Source organism: Mycteria americana, chromosome 1 (genome assembly GCF_035582795.1).
Source record: "Mycteria americana isolate JAX WOST 10 ecotype Jacksonville Zoo and Gardens chromosome 1, USCA_MyAme_1.0, whole genome shotgun sequence".
NCBI lineage: Eukaryota > Metazoa > Chordata > Aves > Ciconiiformes > Ciconiidae > Mycteria > Mycteria americana.
This window is the reverse complement of record NC_134365.1, coordinates 161,593,578-161,607,807: the sequence shown is the minus strand read 5'-3', so window position 1 is coordinate 161,607,807 and position 14,230 is coordinate 161,593,578. Positions and strand designations below refer to the sequence as shown.

Sequence of the window (14,230 nt, the reverse complement as noted above, 5' to 3'; positions counted from 1 at the left end):
GTTAAATGATATCTCTAAAGTGCAGCTTCTGTTTTGTTAACTTACAAATACCTCTTGATAAGTTTAATACACGATTTATAATGAGGTTCTGCTTTGAGACCAGGAGATCTGTCTTCCTCTAGATGACCTCCAGGTGAAGTTATTTCACCTCCCATGGATGCCTCTGTTTTCCCATCTGTGCAACAGGGACGGTATATTTTCAAAGTAGGCAGGAAACGACACAGGCACAAAACCACTATTTAAAATACAGGCATAATTATTATTGTGCTTATTTTTCTGATAGGATATCCTTGTAAAGATTAAGAAAGTCTATGCCAAAATAGCACTAATGAGAAAACAGTTGTTCCGTTTTAACATACTAAATGCAACAAACTCCCTCTATGGTTTATAATGACTAAAATTTGATGCTTAAAAAATGCTGCTACCAACATATTAAAATATATATAATTTCCTAGAGTCCACATGGCCTGAAACACCACAGGAGAACACTATTTTGATGTACAAATTTATGTACAAAGAAAAATAATTCCTACTGACATCCTCAGCATTCATCCCAAAACTGGAATGTTTTTCAGAAGTCACATTCAGTAACAGAGCAGTTGTCCTAAACTCTTTACTAAGGTTAAACTAAGCACAAACTTCTGTAGCCCAGTAGCCAAATAGTAATTTAAATATATATATTTTTTTAATAAGACAACTAACAGTAATAAAATAAACAGTGTGAACATATATTGAGACAGATTTTACCAAAATCCTTTGGAAAAAACCCAGCAAGTTAATAAGCAAATAAAATTCCATTTAAAACATCACAAGAAAATAGCAATCTGTGTGAATGTGATTTTCTGTCTTTGGACCCACCTGCTGAAACCTGTGGAAGATATAAAACATAAAAGGAGGAGGTAGATGTGGGAAAGTGGAAGGTAGCTTGCTAAGCTTTCAGAGCACAAAGTTCTCAGCCCTGAATCCTCTTTTTTCATATTTATTTCAGTTATCTTTCCCAAGAAGTAAAAATCTGGAAATGTCATATATTTTCAATTCTCCATTCACAGTATTTTTCTTTTCTTTTTTTTTTTTTTTTCATTTCTTTTTGCTCCTGGCCCCATGCAGTACTGAGTTAACACTCAGCAAGTAACCTGTTTTCAGGGTCTCTATGCCATCCCCAGCTGCCTAGATATTGTAAGAATTTCACAGCTGTTTCTGTCACAGATTTCCTTTCTGGAAATCAAAGTCCTTAAAGAGACAGTTCTCCATACCAGAAAGCACAGCTGAAGTACTTTTCTGAATCTGCACTAAATGTCACTTCGTGCACAACCAAGTTCTCCTAATGTTATGGGGTACCCAGTATTTGTATTGCCACGGCTTAAGTTACCACCTGTAGGCAGAGCTGTCTCGACGGATACCAGGCATACTATTAGCTTTCTCAATCATGAAGTAACTTTTAACCTCAGATAAAAAGAATTAGTGTATTTTATCCAGCAACAGACTAAAAGCAGTTGCTGCAGCAGCTGGGAAATCATTTGTGAGCCTGCCCTAAAATAGGGTGCTTTGCCTCTGTGAGCAAGTACACTTAGTGTCTATAGGTCACGCTCATTTACAGGATGCAAAAAATATTCTGTGACGTGTGCAATGGCCACCTTTTTGCACTACCACTTCTTTAGCACCTGTGTGCACAGCTGTATTTATATACACATGCAGAAATACACATACAGTCTGTACTAGAGGCACCGAGAACTAATGACAGGAAATACCTTAACTGCACCTTCTCCTTTGCCATGGGGATTTTTCTCTCTCTGTTCCAAGCCTTTAAGACATCTGTTGTTTGTGTTACTCTCCTTTCTCCTCCACTGATTTCAAACCACAGTAGGACTCAAGGAAACTCAAAATAAAACCAGAAGGCAGGCTAGCATGCTAGAGGGAATGCCTGTTAAAGCCTAGCACAAGCATTTAGATGCGAGTCATGTTCCTCGGCTGTTGAAACAGCAGATGCTAATCAGGAAATGCCTACACAGCTCTCCTTATTACCTGCTTCACTGCAAATGCTACCCCCTGTGTTCCCCACTAAGTTTTACTTCCTTGTAAAGCTCAATTACCATAAACACTACTTCTTAGCCAATACCCACTTCTTGCTATAAACAAAAGCTGTTTGTCATTCCATGCTCCTCCGTACTAGAGATGGTTGGCTGCCCGTAAATGCTACTGGTGTGTTTTCCCAAACAATATCCATTAGGATACTGAAACAAGATTCCTTCAAATCATATCTCACCTCTGAATCAGACCTGGCTCCTTCTCATTCCTTTGGCACGTACAGTAGTGTTTCTGACAGTGCACAGCATATGAAGCAGCAGGTATTTACTTTACTAAGTCAAAAAAATGGATGATGTCAACACACTTACTTGGCTGCTCCTGGGATGCAGACTGATAGACTGGATGAACTGGCATCATTACTATTTTTTAGTTATGAAAAGCATAGTAATAGTCTGCTAATTTTTTTTGGCATACGAGGAAGAGCCAAACCTCAATACTGTATTCTGCCCGAAAGTACTGCAGCTGTCCTACTCCAGATGTCTGGGTAGCGTAACAGCTTTGGATAGCTTTGCATTCACTCAGTATATTAGGATGCAATTCTGCCTGGGATAAACTCTCAGGCAAAAAGTCACTTAAATATATGTTACATTAAAGCAGGCTAATAGTTCCACCGACGTGGAGAGTAGTCATGAATGAAAATAAGGCACCTGACGGTGACTACGCTGAACTGCACCCACCGGTTCCTCTGAGGAAAGAATTACTCAGAAAGGGACGTCTGAAATGGGTACCTTCCCTGGGGCTCGGGTGGAAACTGAGTATCTGTAAGAGTGATGTCTAAAGCCTTGCCTCAGACACCATCTCAGCTGGCTGAAAAGCTGTAAGTACCTATATTTTCTCCAGTAAAGCAGCCATGACACCTAAAATGCTGTTTCTGCAGGTATCTAGGCCAAATCTAGATCTGTATACCTAAGACTCAACCCAGTAATAACTCTCAGAAAATGACTAATGTGCTAACAGCACTGACTTTAAAAAAAATCATCCACAGCCGACCTCATTGAAGTCCATTGCTGGAGGGAAAGGCAGTACAATGGCATTTTATAAGAGAAACCCAATGGTGAGGGCACTCCCCTAGGCTACCTGCCTACCTGTATCCAACCTGAAGGAATCCGAATCTGCATCTGGCTGATATGAATGATTTAGATCTTCCCTGCAAGACTGACTTTTTGGGTTTTGATCCCAGGACAGTCTTTACATTTTGTATTAGGAAGTGAATGAATAAATTGCAAAACCAGACATGATTTGCAAACAAGAACTTGTGCTCAGGGTTTCTCTTCCAAGGTCAGTGCCCAGATTTAACCTATAGTCTTACATAAAAGGTGGTTTTCTCCTGTCAAAGCAACAATTGAAAAATAAAGTATATACCAGCTGCCAATTTCCAAAACCCCAGGAGTGGGTTTTGGCTGTAAAGTGCAATCTGATACAGCTTCCTGGGTCCTAGAGAAGTGAAGGATGTATTAAAGTGCACCTTGCTGAGAAGAATTTTCACTTGGATATTTTTGCCAGCTTCCCATCAAGCTTTTGCTTGATGTGAGTCCTACTTGGAGATCTTTTAATTCTCCCAGTTGCTGTAGCATTAGTAAGTATCACAACACACAGGTTGTGGGTTCAACCTCTTGGAATGAAAAAGTTCTGTCACTGAGGAGCTCTTAGTTTTGTGGTCCCCACCACTGTTGCCAAAACTCAGCATTGTAGTATTATAACAGTGAAGCCTTAGCTCACGGAGTCATGTGGTGGAATCTACTTTCATTTAAGAACTAAACACAAATGAAATAAAGAAAAAAGAGCTATTATCGACCTCTCAAACTTAGGAGTGCCTGAATGAAGGCACTCAGGTTACCTGTGTTGTCAACATGGAGATACAAGGATTGTTGGAAAGCAATTCAGATGACAACTGAGATGAATTCCCTACCAAGTAATGTCATTCTGTTAATCAGAGGCTGAAGTCTGACGTGATTTATGGTTGGACTTGATGATCTTAAAGGTCTTTTCCAACCTAAACGATTCTATGATTCTAAATGATTCTATGATGAAGCTCGGCCTCCATGCTAATCAGTAATATGGCACACTAGCAAAAGCCTATAGTTCCAAATCAAAGTACAGTAATCTTTACTGTCCCTCAAGTCCTTGACTAAATGAAAATATTTGAATGAGGTATCAGTGTAACTTCCAGTTGCTGGGCTTTCACAATTTAGTCTGTTCAATTTAGGTAGCTTTAATTAAGTTGCACATACCAATTTGTAGTCATGGTCTTTCACTTAAAATAATCCCCACAAAACATAGAGGTTTTCTACTACAGCTCTCAGAAAGAAGAAATAATTATGCAGCTATGGACAAGACACTTAGGCTGTGAACCACAGAGCTGCAAAGTAAAACCCACCATGACAACACAGCTAGCCATATAGCTTCTAGATATTGTTTAAAAATTACATGAACACCTGCAATTTTACACTATGCCTCTGCTCAGTAACTCAATCAATAATGAGCTGTTGGGGCTGAACAAAAGTAACCTTCCACTGCACACCATGAGGGAGAGCGTAAGAACACGGCTCTACCACGGTCATCAAAACAGGCAGATCCAAGGACAAGAGCTCCTACGAAAGTTGCCTACCTTCTACTCCTGACCCTTCAAGCCTCTATAAATTTGCTTTTTATTCCGAAATATAGGAAAGGAGGGTATCGTTCTAGTTACAGCTCACAGAAGTGATAATAGCTAGCAGTCAGCCTCTTGAATTGTAGCTGGCAGCAAATAAGGAGGCAGTGGATTCCCCTGGAGATGGGCACAACGGGACTCATTCATCACACCAGGCACCAAAAGCGCAGCTGCAGGCTGAACTAGCTACAGCTTGTCCATGGTGCCAAGCAGAAAACACAACTGCAAGACAAACTCAAAGAGGTTGCCAGGTGAGGAACAGCCAGTCTAACCAAGCACAGTAAAAAAACCTGATTACTGATCCTTTTCAGAACTCAAGACCCCTTGAAAATAATCCTGGTTTAATACTATTTATTATTTGTACTTAGAAATCCAGGTCATGGAATAGGACCTTAGTGCTTTGGAAGTACAGACCGAGTGGAGTCTGCCTGATGTGAACACCTTTCAATCCAAATAGAGCTTGATACAGGGTATAAAAAAAGACCCAAACATCCAAGCAATGATATCGGCATGCGAGTAGCTGGTGATTGAACATTTTTTGTAGGAATGATGACAAAGGATTTTTAAGGAGAGACTGAAGAAAGGACAACATTAGCTCTGTGGAGGCTTATGGGAGACTTCTGTGAAGTGAGAAAAGCAGCATAGAGTTAGCACCAAGGTATTTTTGGGGTTAGAGGCTAGCAACACAGGAATCAAAAGAAGGAAGTGACATTTTAATAGTGGATAGAAAGGTTGGAAATGACTCATGAAGAAGGGCCTTAAAATTGAAGAGAAGCAGTCATGTTTAATGAGGAGAAGGCACTCAGAAGAGAAATACGGTTAAAATAAAGAAGTGGGGAAATGCACTTTGTGGCAGACTTCTGCACGGAGATCGTGGGGGTGGGCACTGTATTTCTCAGTGCAGGAGGGGAGGATGCTGGAGTAATTGAGGAGTGAAATGATGAGATCCCAGAGAACAGCCGCAGTGCTGTAGAAGGGCAAAAGGCCGTATCATAGACATATTTATGCAGCAAGACCTGTAAGAGCTGGAGGCTTCACCTGCACATGATGAGAACTGGAAAATACCTAAATTGATATTTCTCTGACTTGCTGCAGATTTAATTAGATGAGTTAGACTACCTTCTTACAGTATACCTATTTGACAAATGCTTATGTAAGAGAATAAAAAGAGTCACTCAAGATTTCCCATCCGTAGCACCAAATTTTTCCAACTCTTAAGCTGGCCAAAAGGCTACAGTTCCAAATGATCTTGTTCAAGAGTTCCTCTTCAAATGACAGAAAAAACACCAACACATGGTTAGGTACTTTATGTATTAAAGAGAAATTGATATTACATTCCCTGGACGTTCAGAAGACATTTAGCTGATCTGGGCCTAAAAGCCCCCAGATACAAACATAATTTGAGAACAAGCAAAGTTGAACAAGAACAAGCAAATCTGGCAGAATTTTCTCTGTGCAAACTGGCTGACTAAGATACCAAGGAGCAGGAGGCTTTAGCTGCCATACGACAAATCTTGCAGTGACTTTACTAACAAAGCTTCAAAATAAAAAGCAGTAATAGCTAAAACTGCCAATCCTACAGATACCCCATGAAGCAGCAAATGCTTAGAAGTCCATTCACATACTTTCCACAGTCTTCAGACAGAAAATTTCCTTAATAGACTACAACAGCCAGAGAACATGAATATTGGCTCTTCAGAGCTAGTGTTATTTCTGTTCTGTTTCTGTTCTCTTAGGTTCCTAACACATGGACTTTAAAAAAAAAAAAAAAACAAACCAAGAACAAAACCCAAACAAAACCCCCCACAGGACTTGATATAATGCAGATTAAAAAAACCAGGCATGATTCTTGCTGGTTAAAGAATCACTGAGAGAGCAGTGAGGATGTCAGTGTATAAAAGCTAAACTTTTAGCCATAATTCCTTTCTCTCATTTTTTACTTTTTAAAAGACCCGAAGATGTGACTATCACTGCTTGTAAAGAAACAAAACACAACTTTTGACTAAAATTTAGGCACAAGTAAATGTAAATCAATGCTCTTGCAAATATTAGCACTTACTTAACTGGGATTCTAATTAGCAGGGATATGACTGGTAATATTAATAATGTAGCAATTTTTTTATTCATGTACATTCATGAGCACCTAAAATAAGGTCATGAATAAAAGCCACATAGCATACGTAAAGACAAACTAACAAAAAATAGCTTGGACAGATTTCTGTGTGTTTAAGATGATATTGATTGCAGCCTGAATCTGGCTTCATTTTCTGTCCAGATTGAAATAGAACATAAAACAGCTTGGGTTACAGAAACTTCCTCGTTTCATAACAGAAAAGTTGCTTTGCTTACAACTAGCAGCTATGGTCATATTAAACTATAATTGATTAAAGGCAATAATATTTTGTATGGAAGGCAGTGCACATACTGATCACTTCCATAAACTTACCATTTGCAAGACTAAACAACAATGTCAGATAAAAGCATATTTTAAATAATAACTTCAAGAATGATTCCAAATTACTACTTATCTACACTAGCCAGGAGAAGTCTTATATATCTCTCTTCCCATCCACATAGAAGTTAGTATTATATCACAAGCAGTGCTCAGGTATGTATGTTCTTTTGATGGATACCTACAATTCAGAATCATCAACTCAGTGGGACATGGCTGAAATAGAACAAGATTTCCTTGATATAAGCGTTTCTGAGGTATGTTATTTAAGGTGGTACAGTTTGACTCCAAAAGTGAACTAATGTTTTTGAAATGAAGCCCATCATGCAGATCTGAATCATGACTCTAACATTAGGAGTGAGTGAATCAAGGTTGTTTAAATTCAAAAACATATGAAAGAAGGTTTTGGGAGCAGCCTGGAAACAGTTACTAATTTTTAAAACTGTCTTTATGGCATTTATGTGCCAAAACTAGAATACTTCAACAAAAGTTCAAGAGAAGAACTGCTAAAAAAGTGTTGCCTCACCTGAATAAAAGAAGCAAAATGAATTTTAGAAATATTAATGATAAGCCAAATTTGTAGCTATGGGTTCAGAATGGGCTGCAGCCCACTGACAGCCATCACACCTTATAGCATGTGGTCAACTATAATCATCCCCACAGACATATAAAGGAGGCTGAGGTTATTTTTCTGCTTCAGTCCCGCTCTGAACTTTCACGGAAATGTGTATTTTTTGGCTTGAGTGCATCCTTGGCTTTAAAGGAGATGCTGCCAGAATCCTTGTACCAGTGAAATGAGAGATTCTTTCTCCAAGAGCACAATCTCCTCCCCACCTAATCCTCAGGACCTAGCTTCCCTTAAGATTTAAATTTGCAGTAAAAATCTGCTTTAAGGCTTCAGCTTAAACACCAACTATAGCTCCTTGCTGTATCAACGCAGAAAGACATCTTTTATCTCCTGTACAGCATTTGTGATTAAAGAAATCCAGTATCAATAAGAAAGGCACACGCCCCAAGGCATGACTAAGAGAATCTGCGTGCGTTGTAGAGAACATTTTCTTCCACTACTGTTATGGGACATTTCGGAGAAGAACGTGAGTAAACCAGCCTGTCTTTCCTGGTCGCTTCCACTCAGAACAGCCATAATTCATCAGCTTGTAGACGGCACCAGGTTCTCAACTAGAAAAGGTCAGTGCCAAGGGAAAAATGGGACAGCACTAAATTAAGAGACTGAAAGGAAGGATTTAACAACATAGCTGTAGAAACAAACCACGATGGGCTGGGGAAGAAATTCTCATCCAGTCGCCCATCAATCCACCCATTCTGTCCCTGGATGAATAATGCAGGAGGAATACAGAGTACTCTCAGATATAGACCAAACCTTTCCAAATGACAGTGGAATTTTTTGACACCATTTTATCCAGACACTTACAGCCATTACTGTAGACAACCTTCTGTAATCCAGGTGCCTCAAATAATATAAACTATCAAGAAAAGAAGCAAAATAGTTATTAAAATGGCCAAGTACCCCAAAAGAACCAAGGAGGATGACTTTTTCTTACCATTTACCACTAATGAAATCTCTGCTCCTCCGCAATACACTGAAATGTTGGATAAAGAAAACTGATTCCAGCTTTTGCCACCGTATGACTGGTATATTAGCCTTAACGAGTTACCATTGTGCAATGTCAGATGGGATGGTATATTTTCACATATATGGTGTTGTTACATAGTATTTGCAGACCTCCCTGTGCATGATAGCATGACATGTTCATAACTATCTACAAATGCAAAAGTAAACATAAAGAGATGCAAATTCAGAGGTATTTTATAAGGTATACTTTAGACTCTTTCAGTTCTACATGTTCCTTCCAAAAGATGTGTGAATTTATGAAAGTTTTACATGGGTGTCATTTACAAGGTGAGAAGCTAGAAAAAGTTGTAAAAACACTCAAGTTATAAGAAGTAGCCTACTTTAGTGTACTGTTTTTTATTTCTTTTCTCTTTACAGTTGTGACCTTGTTTTTCTTCTTGCAGCCTTCTTTTATGACCTCTCAGTGCATGAATTATACCGCCTAAAGCATCAACTATTATAAAAGACAGGGGCTGGAATGAATAAAAGTCGATTTGGGTAGGTCAATTATATGAAATTCTTGCTAATGTCTCTTTGTCATCCTTTTGCTGGTTTATGCTGGGTGTTCATAAGAAGAACATGAGAGGCAAGGCCAGAGGAACCTCAGTCTGAGGAGACTAATGCAAGGCAAAACCATTCTGTAATGAATATAATCAATTCTCTGAGAAAATGCATTAGCTAAGTCTTCCCTTAGTTTCATAATGCAAATGAGCTGCAGTTGACCACTAACGGCTGGGAAGCAAAGAGAACAGGGACCACTTTCAGATGTTTTTTACTTAACTCTTGTTATACAGCAAAAACATATTTTAGAAGAAAAACAGCAATTCTTTGCTTCTTTCACTGTGCATCTTTTTGCCCAGCTTTGTCCTTCAGCCACGGAAGCACTGCTGTAAATATTCAACAGGTTTTCCCCATTTCCTTCCAAAGCAGCTTTCACATATGAAGACAAAGGGCCCTAAATCCATTCTCTGTTCTCCTTCCTCCTCTCCTTTTCCAATGAGAAGGTAGAAAATGATGGATGACAAATCTTAAAGATGTCCAAAACCTGACAGGCTGACAGATGCTTAAATATTCTGTACTGTTTCCTGTTATGCATTTTCATTCCTTCATAGAGATGGATGTCTACAGCACTATTTAACTTAAACATAAAAAGTCAATGCACATATGACGGGACACCCAACAGAGTGCTGCCCACCACATAATGTCTGTCCAGAGAAGGTAACATAGGACCAAAGTTGCCTGTCCTGAAATTAATGAATATAAACAAAAATCCAGAATGTCTTGCTAGTATTTTGAAATGCAAGTGCAGAAAATATTTTAATAGATATCTCATGCAAATAGTACTTTTCACTAAAAAAGTCTCTTTTCACTTAATATATCTCAGTTCATCCAGAGATCTAAAAATATTTTCCTGTTATTATTTAATTTTCACAGCATCTACATAACTGTTACTTCAAGTATCCATTATCAGAAGAACCTTAAAATACAGAGATTCACACCCAAACATTCAAAAGCCGTAGAGTGAATCAATACCAAAGACAAAAGAAAATCCATTCTGTCTCCTGTTTTAACTAAACAATTAATGGGCTATAAAATGTCAGCCACTAAAAGGTATTTTTGGAATGGCCTCATGCTGTTAACCAGTCAGAAGTGGCAAAAGGAAACAAGTCGGACACTTTTGCATATATCATGATATGTTAGAAAAGCAGAAACTTAATGTTTCTCATTACATAGGAGATGATTACATGCAATTCCTAATACACACTCAGCAGTGATGCTTGTTTTTGTTATGGATGGGTAACAGCAGGATGATTATAGATACATCCTGATGCTCAGATAAAATTCGGTTTTTAGCAACAAGCTTATAAAGGTTGATTATGAACAATGTGAATACATAGGTGCCTGGCAAAACCCATAAAGGTATAAAAATCAGAGTGGTAGCAAAGGATTAGGGATTTTTATTTGCCTCAGTATTACAATATGCATTGCAGAACTGAAAAAAATGTTTGGAAATAGTTTTACCAAATAGCGTTCATAACGATAATAAACAAAGCAAGATTTTTATTCATAGCTGCTGGCAACTGAGTGATAATCAATGCCACTACCTGCTCAAGGTGTTAGAAATCTGACAATTTCCCACAAAATGAGTTAGCCCCTTGCTTTCAAGCCTCTACCTAACTCGTTGCCTATTATAGCATATTCCTATAGCTGTCCTGTGGAAAGTCAAAGCTTAACATTGCATAGATAACAACATATTGATCCTAGAGCAGCTTCAATCTGTTAATGAACAATCCTGATGAATAATAAGAGCCAACTTTTAACCCTTCTAATCTGCACCTGAGGAATGCAGACTGCAAAAGAAAAAAAAAAAAAACAACTTTTTTTTTTTGGCATCTACAGTACTCTAATAGGAGGACTAACTCCTCTATATGCTATTGCTTTCCAGCAGAATTCATTATACCATACCCTACACACAACAGTTTTTGCAAAGAGGGTCAGCTGTGCTGAATATGTTTCAAAGAAAGCAAAGGTTTTACTCAAGATTACGCTTGCTTTTACTGCTGCTTGAAAGTGAATTTACATCACCTATGTTCCTAAGAAATGGAGGATCTTCCTCTTTGCCAACATGGCATTAAAAATGCATTATCTATTGACTTGAGTGGCTAATTGCAAAGATAAACTGAGCTAGAAAACATATATTACTATTAAACTGTGTATAAAAACAATTGGAGGCATAGGAGCAGGGTCAAAACTACAGCCTGCTCAAAAGAGTAAGTCGATCTGTAACCCACCTTTGACTGGCAAAGGAAACACAATCAATACACATATTAAGGTGTTCCCTACTACATCATCTGTAAGAAGCAGGAGCAAACTGCTAAATGCAAAGAAAAGCTGTTTTAAGGTCTTACAAACAGCCTATTGATTTCTAAAGCAAAAAGCGTGGAGGTGAAAATATCAGGTATTTTGATTGCCAGGTCCATTGGAAACACAATTCTTCACTGGTTCACCAACACTGAGGACAGCTTTTCATATCTTTCTTTCACAAGAAAGGTATGCATCAAGCCATACTGCACACAAATGCTGAACTGCAAGGGGTGATTCAGAAAGGCTGGAAACAGGCTGAACTTCAGCCAGTGACTTGGTTACCCCCCGCTGATGCCTGGTGATGCCTCTGAAGTTACCTTGATCTCAGCTTTTCAATTACTTTACCTGTGGGTTACAAGCACTAATTACTTATCACTTAGTCCCTGGCTCTGTACACCCCAGTGGTCCTTGATAACTCACATAACTTTCCTCTTACACCTTCTTTCATTGCTTATAATTTACCTGAAGAGCTTTGGGGTTGTTTCCTATATTAAAACTCCTGTTTTCTCCTTAGCCATGGCAGTGAGCCTATGCTCAAGACTGTGCCTGTGCCGAGACGTTACTTCTTGTGGCCAGAATGTCCTCCTCAGCCTTTGTGCCCACATGCTGGCTCGAGCTCCGGCCAGGGGCTTTTCCCCAGGCAGGGAAATTCAGACAAGAGGACACACGCACTCACTCATACTCGCATCCTCTCACCCTACAAACTTAATTCTAAACTTCAGCGTTGTGGCCAAAGGCAATGGAGATATACCCCTAGACTACCTGCCCATGGAAGAAGTTCACCAAAATTTCTGGAGTTGGTTTTCAGATGATATCCCTTTCTGTCATTCCTCCCCACTGGCTCTTTTATATTCTTTTTTTGTTAATGTGTATTTACATGGCTGTCTTCTTTTCTGTACATGCCCAGGTCTCACAGACATTAAGAAAACCCACCAAAGTGAAATAAAACAAAATAAAACACAATAACACAATCAAAAAAGGTCTAGCAAATTTGTTATTTTGAGAGAAGCTTGAAGAGGAAAAAAAAGAAAAACATTTCAGCAAGGAAAAGAAAAAGGTTTCCCACCACTAGACCGTGCCTTAATTCCTCCAGAGTGAAGTTCCTTGTAATTACTTTTCCTAGATAGGCAAACTAATTCATTGACTGCTGTCACATTGTCAAGTACTGGCTACGCTTTTGTAAGATTGTGCCTCCTTGCTTACAAGATCGTAGGATTTTTTGTATTTGTTGATCTACGTTCCATTTTTCTTGTCCATTTCCTTCCAGTCTTTCAAGAACCTTTTGAACTGTATTTTCTCTTTCGTTCTCCCGCAATAATCAAACCATCAGTATATTCAAAATGTTGCCACAGGCCATATGAACTCCTTTTTCCTGAGAATGTCACAATGATTGCACACCCGTTTCCATGCCCACATATGCTGAGGAATGTGTCTGTTTACCTTGACCTTAAACTGGCATCAAATAGGGCAAAGATTTGACTTCCTGCTTATACTTTCATCCTGTGAGCTATAAACACACAACTCTTATCCTCAGCTTTATCTGGATTTCCAGTTTCTCCCACTGCGTCCCAAAGGCATCGCACAGCATGCATTCATAAAATGTATCAAAACTGCGTATATGTTTTGCTCTTATTCCTATCGAATTAATTCAGTAAGTTCTTATAATTAAGCAAAGATGCAGATAAAGCACCTATGTTTAGACTTAAATTTCTGTTCCATTTGTTTACATTTCTTTTAGCTTCCACTTTTCACACTGGTCCAGATGGATACAAGCAGTCCCATGTAAGCCTGCGTATAAGAGTCTATTTTTCAATACTTTACTCATCACAACTGAATCTGGTCCTCATGCTTGTATAAATACAGAAATAGAGATGGATGTGTTCTTTTTTCCCTGAAAATTCCCTGTGCTGCTGCCTTTGTATAGTCAACAGGTGATTTTTTTCATGCTGCTCATAATTCCTTACAAAACATGATTTTCAACTATATCCTCATCAAAAGGAAAGTTAGAACAAGCAGACTTGAAAGAGGGAGCCAGAAAAGGAGACATCAGATTTGTTGGATTTTTTTTTTTCCTTTTTTCTTCTTTTTTTCACAAAGGCACCTGCTTAGAGGGGGCAGGAGGTGAAAGATAAACACCATGCATATGATTCACAAATACGTTTCACCATATGGAAAGAAAGATGGACCAGAGAAGAGGGGACTTATTTTTCCTGTTCTGCAGTATTTTTTAATTTCTTTTCAATAGAGTTGAAATACATCTCTCATTTACAGAAAATATGACAACACGAGATGTCATTCAATACATACATTCAATACCTAAATAAGATACCATACAGGATCTTGGGAATGAAGGAATCAATTGCGTATATCTGTATAATAAAACATACGTTTCTTTCCGTATGGAACCAGAATACATTAAATATTACAGTAGCCTTTAACTCGGAGGTTTAGATACACAAGCTCCACTGAAGAGGCAAGCACATATGACTTTTTGACTGGGACTGAAGCAGTTGGTTAGACTCAACGAGCGTCAGGGCTGATCTCG

The 14,230-nt window shown here is 38.6% G+C and overlaps 1 protein-coding gene across 4 annotated transcripts in view; it reads right to left on the bottom strand.

Moving 5' to 3' along the window:
- The window catches only part of FGF14 (fibroblast growth factor 14), a 411,362-nt gene that overhangs the window by 2,937 nt on the left and 394,195 nt on the right, over positions 1-14,230 (bottom strand). The window lies entirely within an intron of this gene.